Here is a 15,444-nt window from a genome sequence, read left to right on the forward strand (position 1 = left end):
GTCCGAGACTTCTGCTGGTTTTTCCTCAAGGATTTAGCCCCATTTCTGTTAATAATTTAGATGTAAGCCAGAGTAGAGTCCAATATTTTAGTAACAATTATTGTGATAAACAATATTGTTCACTTCACCTAACATTAGCTGTAAGGCATTACATCCCTAAGCTGAAGCTGGTTATCAAGACTCGTTCATGTAACAGAAAGAGAAAGTCACATGCAGCATATGAGTCATCCCATCCCAAGACACTTGATAGGGAAAAAAGAGGATGAATATCCTCTGGAGATGTCCCCATCTCTTCATTGACTGTAGAGAGAGGCTAGACAAATAGCTTACGCGAAGATGTAAATGTTGAGCAAATAGCTTAGACGAACTCATAAATGGTGGAAGTTAGCAAAGATAAATCCTACTCTTCACTCTTTCCCTTTGTCTTCTTTTTGTCATAGAACAATTTCATTGTGTCCCTTTTCAGCACAAATTCTTTAAATCAAAGCACTGAAACACATTAATGATGGATGCCTGTAATTACAGTGATATCTGCACTGCACAAGTATGCATGCAGCACATCCAGCTTCTCAGAGCAGTTTCCAGAGCATACTCCCTGGTTCAGAGTTCTGAATCAGGAGGATAGATCCTGGAGGATGTTGTGAGCAGCGAAGTGACCTTCAGGGCACAAACCCTGGCCTGACATTTGCGCTATATATTTTAATTCAAATGATTTGCTGTTGGCCAGAATGAAAGTCCTGAATTATGTTATTCAGAAGCTAAAGCCAACACTTCATGTGTTTGCCTGCTCAGTGTGCAGGTGGTTACTGTATATAGTTTCTCCTTCTACAGGCCTGTAGCTCCCTCCGTAGTGCTGCATTGACCAGTGCTAATACAACATTGTCACTGAAATAATTTTCACTGAAAACACCTCATTAGATCAGGTAATTTCTCATGAAAATTACTTCCTAATAGATGTTTGTGTGGTGGTCTTCAAGTTCTTGCTTTGGAGTAGATTCTTTAAAATTTGGAGAAGAAATAATTTCTTTTTACATTTAAGATTATTTTTGACACATAGCTCCTTATATATCTTGATTTCTTCTTTTTTTTAACTGAAAATGGTTTTGTAAACACAATGTATTTTGAATTCTCAAAATATTTCCAAGAAATGGAAACGGAAATAATAAAGAAACCTCGCTTTTACAGGATAGCTATGAAAAATGGGGGAAGATTTCTATTTAAGCCACTTTTAAGATACATATATAATAAAAAGAACTGAAAAATAGATTGTGAGATTATATTTTCACACTAAGGCTACTAAAATATATAATATCCCCACTTTCTGCAATTCCTTTCCAGTGATGTATAAAAATAGTAAATTTTACTTATTATGATCATTATCACATAAAGTAATTTATGTATTGGCTACAGAAAGAAAAAAAAAAAGGTAAATACTTACATTTCTAGCTAAGGAAATGGAGGGAAATTCATTCTGCTGCTGCCAGCAGAGCACCTTCTAGATAACTGGATCTTTGCTGCCCTCCTCAATATAACAAGCACCAACTAAGAAAGGATGTCCCATAAATTTAGAAAAAATTATGAAGTATGGTCAGTTCTTCAGAAATCTGAATAAAGAACATTTTTGGAATGTGTACACCAGAGCTCTCACCTCTACTGTAATATATCACCACCTTTTTCAGAATAAGGTTACGATTTTCTTTGTTTCCTTCTTCAGCTGTGTGGCAGCTTTTGTTTCCCCTTGACGTCAATCAACTGAAACTCACTTCAGATTCCATTAGAAAATCGATACTGTTAGTGAATTGAATCAAAAGAGGTCATAATTCCAGTATTTCTCCTCTCCAATGAATACATCAATGACAAATTCCTTCTGACCAGTACGTGGGAGATAAAATTAAAAAGCAGAGCTGCACGCTGATGCATGGGTAGACTGAACACATGTATTGAGCTGCTGCTACTAGCTCTTAGCTATGGCACTGCACCATACTGATTTCACTCAGCACAGATGAGGTGCAGGGCCAGGTTCATTGCGTTACATAAGAGCAGATGTGTAGTGAATCAAAATTTGTGATTTTCTATCACATTTAAGGAGTCCATTACTGCAATAGTGAATGAGGCACTCACTGCCAGTAGAATTTTAATGCATTTAATGAAACATGGAAATCAGTAATAAGAACTTCAGTGAGAATATTTTTCTGTCAATAAATTTCTTACAGGTTCCTGGGATGCGTTATGTGGCTTGCACTTCTAATGGCTTATTTTGGAAAGTTAAGGGTTACTGAGCATATTCAGATCCCAGTCTTATCTGCGCTGAAATTATTTTTAAGATGTCATTTATTCTCATCTGTTATGCTTAATTAGAAGTTCTGAAGTAATTTTGTCCTTCTTTCCCCCAGTACATATTAAGAAAACACAGTTATTTGCATGATAAAGTACAATATGCAATTAAATTTGACTAGTTTAAAGAATTAGTGTAGTTTTAATGTAAATTCAAAGAGGTCTTGCTATATTGCTTACAATTGTAGAAGTCCAGCAAATTTATTTGTAGAGGCATTTGATTAATTCTGTTCCTGAAAGCTAATTCTGCTCTCAGCACTTAGTTACGATTGCCCATCTAGCAATATTTGGACAAAAGCACATAATTTCTAATTTGCTCAAATCCAATCCTTTCCTAGGTTGGAAATTTGTTCTGATTTCACAGTAACCTGGCTCAACCCAGAGCACAAGCTACAGAGATCATTATTTGCACAGGGAAATTTACATTGGTTACAAGCTGCAGATGGGGCCAAACTCCAGCCTAGACAAGACCCTAGTAGAGTATCTGCCGAACAGGCTAAAGCTTCTGCATATGCCAAGAAACACTTCCTTGTGATTTAACCCTGACTTCCCTCAAAGGCCTCTTCTCTCTGTTTAACATGCTTTTTGCCCTATACTTTTTGAAATCTCCCTCACTGCTCAAAATCTGCCATGTTTCAGCATGAATTAGGATGACATAATCTGAAACCATCACAAAGATTTTACTGGTGCTATTCACATCTACCTTAGCTTTTTACCCATTAAACATAGACTTTGGCTCCTTTTCCCTTCCTCTGTGTGCTACCATCTGGATTCCTGAGGCCAAGCAAGCAAAATTCTCTCTTCTCATTTTCTCCTTTCCCCATGACCAGCAAAAAGAAAGCATAAAAGCTGCAACTTCAAGTACAGGGCAGAGGAACTCACTGGCTGAGAAAAAGGAAAGGCTGCAGGGAAAGCTCAGACCATGCTGTGCAGTGAGAAAAGAGGTACTTTTGTATGAAAAAAAATCTGCCTGATTGTCCTTCACAAGAAGGAGAAGAAGATAGGCAGGCAACACAGAGTGGACCATTTTCCTTGTGGAGAGACCCAAAAGCCTCCAGACAAAGTGAGTGTCTGACATTGCTGGCAGTCCTGTACCTCCCACTCACCTCTCAGTAAAGTGTACTCACGTAACTGAGGCATGAACTGACATCCTTCGAAAGACTTCACGTTTCTCAGAGCAGCAGATGCTCTGAGCAGCATCATTTTTCTTGGCAATGATGCACCACTCAGGTGATATAAGTCCAAATTAAAAATCCATACCCATAGGACATATCCAGGCAAAAGCTCTAGTTTTGCTAACAGTTCCTTAGTTTTGCTGAGGAACTTCAAATGAATAAAGTGGTTAATATGTAGACTAATACAACCAGTTACGAAAAGAGCATATTAAAGATCCCACTCTTTTAGTAACTGTAGGATTTGTAAGGCGAACCATGAACTTATACTGGAAGAAACTCATTTGAGTTTCATGGATTCCCTACCCTTGAAATCCAATTTCTGTGGTTTCTTACATATTAAAAATGATCACTTCTGTCTTTGCTAGTACTGTAGGCTTGATTACCCTAGCAAGCTTCATTGCCTCCAAGGAGGAGAGGAAGCTATGAGATAATGTGGTTATATGTATGACACTCACTTAACAATTTAGTGGAATTGCTAATTGATCTAATTATTCAATTAATGCTGGAAGGCTTGAGAAATCTGGTTTTATTTCCCTGCTCCCTGGAGTCAAATTGATAGGAATGTTTTTTATTGCCATCATCAATATTTACAGACTTGTATATTCACAAACATCTGAGAGGTTTTAGCCTCAGTATCCTTCTGCTCTATTGTTTGCTCTTTCATCTCCTCTCAAACATGAACAGAATGATTGATGTTTGGTCTGCAGAGACTAAAAATAAAATACGTATCACATTCAAGTCTCATTCTGGAAGTTAAATATAATTTTGGCTGTTAAAGTGCCATTCAACAAAACAATAAAATTCAGTTCCTATCCTTGTGTGAAAACAAAAATCCACCACAAATAACCTATTAGATTGGCTGTTTTTCCCCCGTGTTGCAAGCTCCTTCTACTGTAAGTAGTATCTATATGCAGGCACACACGTAGGCAGTTTCAATAGTTTCCTCTCTCTTGTCCTTGTGGTTTGTACACAATATACATTAGACTTTTTTGAGTACTCAGCTGTTAAAACTCGATGCAGGCTTTATGACCAGATCATAAAATAATGTAATCTGCACTAAAGTCAAAATATATGAAGCATGTTATAAGTAGGTTAGAGTAATGAGAATAAATTACAGGAAATTTTTGTAAATTCTAGATGAGAGGAAGTTATCAAGGTGTGACATTGGTTGCTGTATTATTATTTTTTTCTTTCACTCTTATTTCCACCCAAGCAAAACTCATAGAGAGTGTCTGAACACTAGGAACTTTTTTCTTAATAGCCATTGCCGCACAGAAGGAGAATCACTCTCAGCAACAGGGTGAGCAAACAATTACAGTTTAACTGTTCTTTTCACCTGTTCTTTTCAATGTGACTGACATCTGCCTTTCTGGTATACTTGAGTGAAGGGACTCTGGTGATGAACAAGGAAGCAAATTCCCTGCAAAACCACGAGAAAAACAGATTTATGTCAAAGCTATGCTTTTTCTTTTTGTTGTTTCTTTGATTTTCTTTCTTTTTTTCCTTTTTTTATTTTAAGAAAGAAGACATAATTGTTACACACTTCACAAAGAGATGAGGAATAGAGAAGGGCCTTTGTAAATGCACTGGAAAGAATGGTTTCTGTGACAGTCCATTCTGGGAAGGTGTCAATGAAAATAAATGCATATTCATGAAAAAATACATTGCATTCCTTGGACTACAACACAGTCTTAATCTAAGTTGTGGTTGTTAACAAAATATTCTAAAAACTCTCTGCTTTATACAGAAGTAAATATGAGTATGGGCCAGTTCAAATGACCTTGCAGCTATGCCAGGTAAGAACTTATACATGGGCAATTACTATGAAGTAGCTGATGAGAACTGACTACCAGCAAACTCTCCCCCCATGGTAAATGCAAGGTAATTTGAAGAAGATCATACCAGGCAGCTGACCTCGCACACTTGAACCAGTAAGTACACAAAAGACTTTCTACCATGGTCCTTTGTCTTAAATGTTTGCAAGCTCCTCTGTAGTAAGAGCAGAGCAAGAGGAGCATCTTATGACAGAGGAAAATGTGCCTAAGCTTTACTAGCTTCAGCTGCTGAAAGTCCTTGATGAGTAGGATGGCACAGAGTGGAAGGTGCTTCAGTGAGCAAGTAAGGAGGGGTTGCATGTCAAAGAGAGGTTTCCTTGACAAAGCTTGTTTGTGAGCATAATAGCTGCTTAGGCTGTGAGTTCTTTACATCAACGTCTGTCTTACATGCATGTTAAAGATCATTCACAGTGAGCTCTCACTTAGAGCTTTCTCTTGAAAGGCAAGGAATCACATTTTATCCTCATGTCTGTCATATCAAACACAGTTAATTTCTCTGTATACATATTATTTTATGTTTATTTATGTTAAAATTAATTTAATATTATTTAAATTCTCTTTTCACAATTTTGAGACGCTTTAAGTTCCTCACTGTCTTCCATTATTTTGACTGCCACAAATAATTTAGTTGAGATTATATGTCACCTAGTAGTGTAAGCCCAATTATGACACAGCTCCATGGCAATTTTTTCTTACACAGTGGAGAAACAGAATTTACAAGTTGTTTTCTTTTTTCTTCCTGCTATTTAGAAAACACCTAATGATTCTATCTAGAAAGCCCACATTTAGATAGATAAATGATCGTTTAATCACTTGAGAAAAGATTCAGTGTGAGATCTTCATAATCAATCATTTTTAAATTTTGAGGCACTGCAGAATTACCTCATATCTCCTATAAATTTTGGTGTAACTGTTGTGTTCCGGAGTAACCATTTCAGTGTATCTCACCAGCAGTAACCATGCATAAAATCTTGCAATGTTATATTTAAAATATTTTATTCTATGATTCTATGATTCTATGATATTTTAAATATCCTGAACAACAATAATTTCCTATTGAAAATTATGTGTTCAAGATTAGTATCTAGTGTTATCACCCTTTCTGAATGAATGTAGTAAAGGTATATTGTCCTAGAGCAAAACAGAAAATAGCATCTGATGACTACACAGCTGGATCTAGCTTTCTGCTGGCTTGTTCATGAATGATGGTGGTGCAGCTGGGGCAGGAGAGAGCTCAAGGCAGATTCTAGGATCTTAGACATTTTTTGCATCCTACTGTGGCCTATATGCTGTCCATGCTATGGTGCCTACATTAGTTTAGATTTGATGAGCATAGTGGTTCTCTTGGATCCCAGTGTGATCACACGTGCAGCCAGCTTCTCTGGGTGGTCAGCAGAAAATGAGGAGATGACTGTACACATTCTTCGTCCTTATTTCTAATCGTGTTTTCTTACAGGATGAGACAACAGAAAAGGACTTGACAGAAGCCAGGATTTAAGCACTGTAGAAGCAGGAAGGCACTGTTGCACCTCGTCCCACCAGAGACTGGTAGAGACTTGATATCCTTAACTTCCACTGATATGAAGCTGAAGCTCATGAAAAACCCAAAGTGGGTGCTTCATGACTTCCTGGTCCTAGATGCTTTTCCTGTCTCCTTTTATCAGGTCACATGTGTGGAGACAATGGATTTCCTAATTAATACTGACAGCTAAATTTAGAATAGTTAATTAGCAGAGGCACCAGACTCACAGCCTGGGCACAGGTTCAAGGTTTGGAGGATGCTGGTGAAGTCTGATTACAGTGTTCCCATCAGGCAATAATGCCTGCTGCTGCGGGCAGAAATATGAGAGAGAAATTGATTGTGGGGTGGGCAGTGTGCTCTGAGGCGGAAGAGAAGGTGAATGACGCCAATAAGGTCAATAATCTCCCCACAAGGAGAGAACTGATTCTTAGAGCTGCCCAGTATTTCTTCATTAGACAGTGGCATTTGGGGTGTTAGGTATTTTCTGAAAATGAGGCCTTTCAGCTTTTTTTTTTTTTTTTTTTATCTTGTTTTTATTTACCTTCCCAACAGAAATGAAATCCACTCAGTCACATTATACAATTGATTGTATAATTTATCTGTATTATATATATAGCAGTATTTTTTTTCTTATTAGTAATGAGCTCAACATTAAAGAAATGAATTCCCTGTGGAGAATAAATTAAAACAAAAACATCCAGAGAAGAGAAAACCTATAAAAAGCAGATGGTACCACATATAAAATGTCATCAATTTTTATGCATCTATGTAAAAAGGCTGAGATGTTCCCAGCCTTGACATAAATTCTAGCCACCAACCCAATCAAGATATCACAACTGTATTAGAGATTGCAACAAATTATTTTCTACTCACCAACCCAAAAACATCACACTCACCTCAGCAAAGAGGCTAAGAGGGATGGTACATACTCGTATATAACAGTAAGGATTCAGTGGATCCTCTTGTTCTTTATATCAAGTGTAAACTTTTAAATTCATGACTTGGCTCATTTTTTCTACCTCTGTTGCCACTGAACTTTCTTCTTTATACCTGCTTTCTATTTGGGAACCAGTGGTTCAAACAGGTTGAGCAAAGAGGAAGAATCCCTAATGATCACCCCTGGGTTCAGTTTAACAATGAGTCTTTAAGAAGCTTTTGCTTTCTACCTTTCAATTAATTTTTTTCAAAAGCCAGCTGTCACACTCTGGACCTTAATCTGGATTCCCTGTTTCCCAGCTCAGTGTTTTAATCAGAGGAAAAATGAATGTAATTAGCTTCAGCAGAAGAAAGTATTACCACATTAAGTACATTGCCAAAATCTGGTTCTCTTACCTCCATATCAGAATTGGTACCTGAGACTGAATCCCAGTGTACCCAGAACAGTTCCAGTGCTCAAAGTTACAATTCTGGTACATCAAAGCTAGGTGCTGATATACCTTGTCACCTAACCAGCCCCAAATTAGCACTGCTGGGCTAGTCATACATATATATGCAGTACGACTTTAAAAGCATTTAAAACTGAAATCTCCTGTAAACACTCAAGTGAAAATGTTTGTGAGTTTAGAATTAGCAGTTAACGACAACTTTCTCCCAGAGGTAGAGCTTGTTAAAGAAAATAGACTACCACATTTAAGCATAAAAGTAACAGCATGGAAAATAGAATATGCACATATATTCTGCAAAAGTAGAGAGTTTCTAAGTGTGAACTCCAAAATTTTACCGGGAAAGGCATATTTCAAGTCACTGGACACCATGAGAGTTACACTAACCTTTCTCAGTTACAATTTGAGTCAGTAATAACTTTGTAACTATTAGAAAGATAGTATGGATAGTATGGCTTAGTTCATCTGGCATGATTTCTGGACACCGTTATCTTAAAACCAATGAGAATAAAATTTTCTTCTATTGTTTCCATATTCTTAGCTGCAGCAATTTTACAGTAGTTTACATATAGGCAGCTTCACTTGTCTCCTGTATAATAAGATATTTCTGTTATTACTGTTATTCAAAGTCCTGTAGTGGAGCTAAAGGCCTTTTTAAGAATATAGCTTGCCACAACTGAAGCTGCAGACCCATATAGTGCATAAATTACTTTCTATTTAGACTTTTAGCAGACAAGAAAAGCCTTCCTGTATTACCAAATTTTTTTTTGGTTTTGTTTGGTCTTTTTTTTCTTTCTGTAGAGATGATGTCATCAACTTCATTTATTTTGTCACCAAGTTCTCTGTATAAATAGAAAACTAACCTGGATCACAAGAAAAACTAGTCAGAAATTAATCAGATTCTCAGCTATTTTTAATAGAAGGAGGAACTGTGAAGTACCTAAGCAGGGATGCTCCATGAAAAAATAGAAACATTTCAAATTAAAGTTGTCAATAGGTGTTTAATATCACAGTCTGCCCATGTGATTGGATTTTTATACAACCTGTGTAGGGTGTCAGATCTCAGGTTTATACTCAATTTTGATTCAAGTGAACTCACACTGAACTTGGGTGAATAATTGGCCATTTTCCATGTCAGTTTGCCCTCCATCATGTATACACATAACACAAACAGGAGTAAATGTTCACATGCCTAGCTGCACATCTGACCTTTTGAAAACCAGTCCTTAAACAATTTGCCCAAGGACACAGAATGAATCAGTGAATCATATAAATCATAATTTACTGCCATTTTCATTTTGGTCACTTCAGCTTTTTTGTATGCAATACTCTAGTCACAGTACAATATCAGCAACCTAACATTATGTTAGAGTACACCTAATTTTATTTTGTGTCATCTGTCATCCACCTGTGAGGTTTTAATGTCTTATTCTCATCACATTTAAAACAGAAAACTTACATCACTTTCTATAATGTAACTATAGCTCTCTTATTGTTTCCTCCAGTATAATGTCATGAGGAATTTTCTTCTGCTTCATGTACAATTTAATTTCCTTTTTAATTGGTGTTATGTAGTATTGTGTTTGTCAGGAATCTCCACATTTGCATTTTTACACCTGGGTATATTTTCAGAGCAAGAGAAATTGAAAGCCAGCAGAGTGATTAATACAAATATTTGAGTGGGAAGTCTTTAGGTCTCAGGATCTGTCTTTCCTTACATGACTATTATATTTCCCTGACTGCAAAACCCTAAAAAAACCCCCATTACCCTGTTTCTTTCCTTGGTAGGCAAATGGTGAATTAGACTTGCTTCACTTTATTTTCTGCGCTTTCTAATTGCACCACAACCTAGTATCATATCTCAGATAGTCTTGATAAGATGTCTTTATATTTTTTTAATCCAATTTAATCTATATATAGAAGGTAAAATTCAAAACATACTGGTTAAAATCTGCTAAAGTCCAGAGGTATTAGTGATTCATATTCAGCACAAAACAATACATCTTGTATTATTGCAAAGGTCAAACAAAACTATGGAGACCAGAACTGGATACCCTATTTCTCCCCAAAAAAGCCACTTGGTTGTCTTTGCAAAAGACAGAAACAAACTTCTATCAACAGTTTCTCTAGCTGAAGCATGACCAATGCCCTTGGGGCCATATCTGGATGCTAATGGGAAATGCTAGTTTTTGAGTGAACAAAGAAATTTGACATCTGTTTTTAACCCTGAGAAAATGGAAAGCAAGAATAGTAATGTTGTTTACAGCTCCATAAAAGTATGAGGTAATTAAGATAAGTTCTGTTTCATTAACATACTTATTGAGTTTTTAATTTAATTTTCTTTGCTAGTTGGGTGAGGCACTAGATTAGAGTAGAACACCTACAGCTGGCAAGAGAGAATAAAGTGAGAAAACCTATTTTTACTAGTGAAATGCAAATCATTGAACTAAATAATTAATGCATTGTGTTCTGATTTCTTAGCCCAGAACATCAGCTTTTATATCTTGTGTAAAATCCGAAACCCATCCAAATTTCATTTTGGAAATGAATGCATGTGTTAATTATAGGTTACAATTTTATAACTGGGTGAAATTCCAGTGTATTCATATGGAAAACCAAAATATTGGCATTCTATAATTAAAAATTAATTTGTTTTCTGAACCTAAAGAAAAGCTTACTTACATAAATAATAAAAATATTTTAAGTTTCTGGGGTCAAATTTATAATGTCGGGGGTGTGTGCTTTGCATGCAACTGTAATATAAAATCTTACTGAGCATAAGTAAGAGGGTTTTGATTATTTTGAAACTAAAACCAATTAGTATATGGGGAAAAAATAGAAGAGAACTTATTTGTTATCAAATTTCTTCAATGGAAGACATTAATAAAAATAAGCTCTCTTTAAAAATAGTGATGCTAGAAATGGTAATTTAAGAGAGAGCACATAATTTTCTTATGCGTTGACGTATAAAATAATACAACAACTCAAACATGTTTAAGTGGCAGTGTGGCAGCAGTATAATCCATGGTCCAAAAGCTAATTACATTGACTTAAATTTCCTAAAAGACAGAGAGCTTCTGGGTGACCTGTTACTGCTGCTGTGACCCTTTACCACACATACACACAGTTCTGTATGTGTTTTGGGTAGGTAACAAGGAGTTACTATATCAGTATGCATTTATCTGTTGATCACTGTATAAAGGCTCCTGGCAATGAAGATAAATTAGCATAAGCTTTTGGTCCTTCTGTTTTGTGAATGCAAGTGTACCAAGACTGCATGTCCCATCACAGGGAAGATGCACAGGACACATTGTGTCTTATTCTTGCTTTGCCTTACCTGGTCTCCAGATCAGGACCAAAGAGTAAAAATACAACTTGCACCATGTGACATGACGGCCCCGCTGTAAGGAAGGAGAAGCAGATCAGACTTGCAGCTGAGGGCATCTGGCAAATACTGCTCTTTAAAGGATCAGGACCAAATAATTTGCTCAATATATATCTTACAAACACTAAATATAGATCAGTGGTAATTTGGTGGTTGGTACAGAAGTGGGCTCTGGAAAACGACGTTTATTTTGGCCTCACAACTCTAAGACACGGTAATATAGGAGATGTATTGGTCTAGTTTAATTAAACATGCTGTGGGAACTATGTGATTCCTGGACCATTAACTCTTGTTGTCTTTATGTAGCAGAACTCAGTTTCAGGGCTCGACAGGTCTTATGATTTCTTCGCATTCCTACTTCACTGCTCATCCAGTTTAGCATGGGGACAGAAACCAAGCATAAGAGATCAAGGGGAAGATGCCTGAAAGTCCAACCCCTGTGCTGAGGTCCACTGCAAATTTCTCTTCCTCTTCCTTTAGCCTTTCCCAATGTCCTGTTTGCCTCAAACTGAAAAGTTCCTATTCATAAATATGTAGGAACAAATCTCTAGTTCTCTGGCCCTTGTCACTCTCCTCCTGGGGTTGAGCTGCCTATGACCCAAGGCCAACTCCCATTCAGCCCAGCTGCGTAACCTTGGCTTATACTAAGTAGACTGCTAGGTTGTGAGAAAGCTGAGAGAAAGCACGTAGCCTGGAGCCACGCAAGATAAGAAAGGTAAAACTGTGAACAGAGGTAAGATTGTTGAGATCAGGATAGGCAGCAGTTCAAAGATTCAAGAGGAAAAATGTTGACATGAAAATACATAAAATCCTAAGAGAGAAAACAAAGGCCAGGAAGTGGCTAAGCTCAGTGACAACAAGGGTCAGCTCACTCCAGGGAGCAATAGAGACCAACCCTTCCCCATCTGACTGATGACTGTTTGTCCAGCGAAGACTGTGGTGAGCCTATTAATAACTAGCAGACCTCATCAGTCCTAGCTATTTGTTATGTCTATTGGGAAACAAATAACTGTGGAGTTTCTTTGCAGGTGGCAGAAGTTGTCTGATCAAACCTGGAAGGGCAATGGAGGAGGTTTACCCCCATTTTCATCTCCTTTTTCCCCCTAAGCTCTCTTGCCAGAGCTACTGACTTGTTAAAAGCCTGCTTTCCTTCTTCAAATGCAGGATTTGGGTTTGCTCATTTGGGTTTGAGCAACAGACTTTGACTCTTCATTTAGCTTAAGGGGAAATAAGGCATCATTTCACTTTTCTATGCCTTTGACCAGCTCCCTTCCTTGTTTCATGAACTTCAGGCATGACTATGATGTAAGTATTTCCATTTAATATTAATTAAAATGGTACTGGAAAACACTCCAGTTATAAGCTGGGTAATAGGGCCAAAACTGAGATGAAATAATGTTTTCTACTTCAATACATATCCAAAGATTTCCCACCTTCATTTCCCATCTACATTTTTAAATGACACATTTACAGTGAAGCTGAAAACATTTACTAGATTTTCACAATAAAGGAAACTTAATATTGACACACTCAACACTTTCTACTTAATAGTTTTTTAGTCAACAACATCATTTTTTTAATGTGAATTTAGCAGTGAATGTCATTCAAGACAGTATTCCAGTGATCAGGAATGATCACAGATGTCAGGTTGTTGATGTGGATAAATGAGAATATTACATATGCTTTAGGTACCTGAAGCAATTGAACCTGGTTTTTAGATAATGTAATAGTCCAGTCAATCTTTAGTCGTGTAGGAAAAGCATCAAGAAGGGAACATGTCTGTCAGTCCTATCACTTGTCAGCAAGTAAAATAAGTACACACTTGTCACTTCGCTTCCTGGGAGAAGACATAATCCTTGCTTGTTAATGGATTAGGAAAGAGTGTCCCTTCTGCTTCACAGCCTCATTTATCTGTCAAAATGAGAATGCTAAGAGTAGATAGGAGCATGGCCTACAGAGTTGCTCTCATCCGTCTTACTCTTTAATGAATGACCAGCAAAATATACATACAAGAATCTCACAGTATTGTGTTCAAAATACTGTATCATTTACAAAAGCGCACCTGATAAGGTACAAAACATGTCATAAACGACTGCTGAAGAATGTGAATAGGTGGGCCTGCAGGGTTCTGTGATAGCATTTCTCTTCCACTTCTTTTAGTGATAAGTAACGTATATAATCTGAATCCTTAAGAACACTTTCTTTGCAGGCCATTGTCCACAGTCCTGAAGAATCTGTGGGTTTTAATAGTGATCTTGAAAGGTTCCCTTGGAAAGCATACCATTAAAGTTGAGCTAATACAGGATTTTCACTAGTTAAATCAGGATTTTTTTGCCTTCGTGGGAAGGTGTCATCTGGTTATATGGATATAGAATGAGGAATTTAAATGTTATTTTACACAATCAACTACAGGAAAGCTGCCAGTAGTATTTAAAGAAAAATGCGTATGATAATTACTTGGTGTTATTTTTTCTGGAGACCTCATTCAAGATTGGTAGCTATCATTCACATTTCTAAGAGAAGGATTAAAGTACAGCCTAGCTTCTTTCCTTTCTTTTTGAAATCAATAGTTTTTAAAATTACTTATAAAGTAATTTTAAAGTACCAAAGAGAAGCCTCCTTTATTTCAAAAGGAAAATTTCTGATGTATTGCATACTCAGTCAGAAAGTTACAAATCTAGGTTTTATATCAGGTTTTCTTAGACAATGACATCCTTCACAAAAACAAAAAGCTACAAATTCCACAACAGCAGCAACAGAGCAAACGACCCAAGCCCCAAACCTCACCGAATACACAGTGAGCTGTTTTATGAACTTAATCCAAAACCTTCACTGAAGACAACAAAGACCTCTCAGTTTATGGCATTTCTACAGGACTTTTGCAGACAGACCTGCATTCTAAGTGCCTCTTCCAAAAGCAGTTTGGCTACTGAAGCAGGAATAACCCAGGCTGTCTTCCCCAACAAATTCTTTATGTGCACCACAGGAACTTTATCCCCCTCTACAGTACGTAAAAGTTCTGATTGGGCTGGGCCAGCCCTGTTGGCAGATCCCCTACTGTTGACCAACCAGGTGGCTTTTGGTAAATGTGTATCCCAGTGTTTGAAAGTCCCACCACCCATTGCTCTCAGTGTAGTTTTTAACAGCCCATTGTACCGTTCGATTTTCCCAGAGGCTGGTGCATGGTAGGGGATGTGGTATACCCACTCAATGCCATGCTCTTTGGCCCAAGTGTCTATGAGGTTGTTCCGGAAATGAGTCCCATTGTCTGACTCAATTCTCTCTGGGGTGCCGTGTCGCCACAAGACTTGTTTCTCAAGGCCCAGGATAGTGTTCCGGGCAGTGGCATGGGACACAGCGTATGTTTCCAGCCAGCCGGTGGTTGCTTCCACCATGGTAAGCACATAGCGCTTGCCCTGGCGGGTTGGTGGGAGTGTGATATAGTCAATCTGCCAGGCCTCCTCATATTTGTACTTCAGCCATCGTCCTCCATACCAGAGAGGCTTTAACCGCTTGGCTTGCTTAATTGCAGCACATGTTTCACATTCGTGAATAACCTGGGCAATAGTGTCCATCGTTAAGTCCACCCCTCGATCACGAGCCCATCTATATGTTGCATCTCTGCCTTGATGGCCTGAGGTGTCATGGGCCCACCGGGCTAAAAATAATTCACCCTTACGTTGCCAATCCAAGTCCATCTGAGCCACTTTAATCTTAGCAGCTTTATCCACTTGCTGGTTATTCTGGTGTTCCTCAGTGGCCCGACTCTTGGGTACATGAGCATCTACGTGGCGTACCTTCACCACCAGGT

The sequence above is a fragment of the Strigops habroptila genome, chromosome 1 (genome assembly GCF_004027225.2).
Source record: "Strigops habroptila isolate Jane chromosome 1, bStrHab1.2.pri, whole genome shotgun sequence".
In the NCBI taxonomy this organism is placed as follows: domain Eukaryota; kingdom Metazoa; phylum Chordata; class Aves; order Psittaciformes; family Psittacidae; genus Strigops; species Strigops habroptila.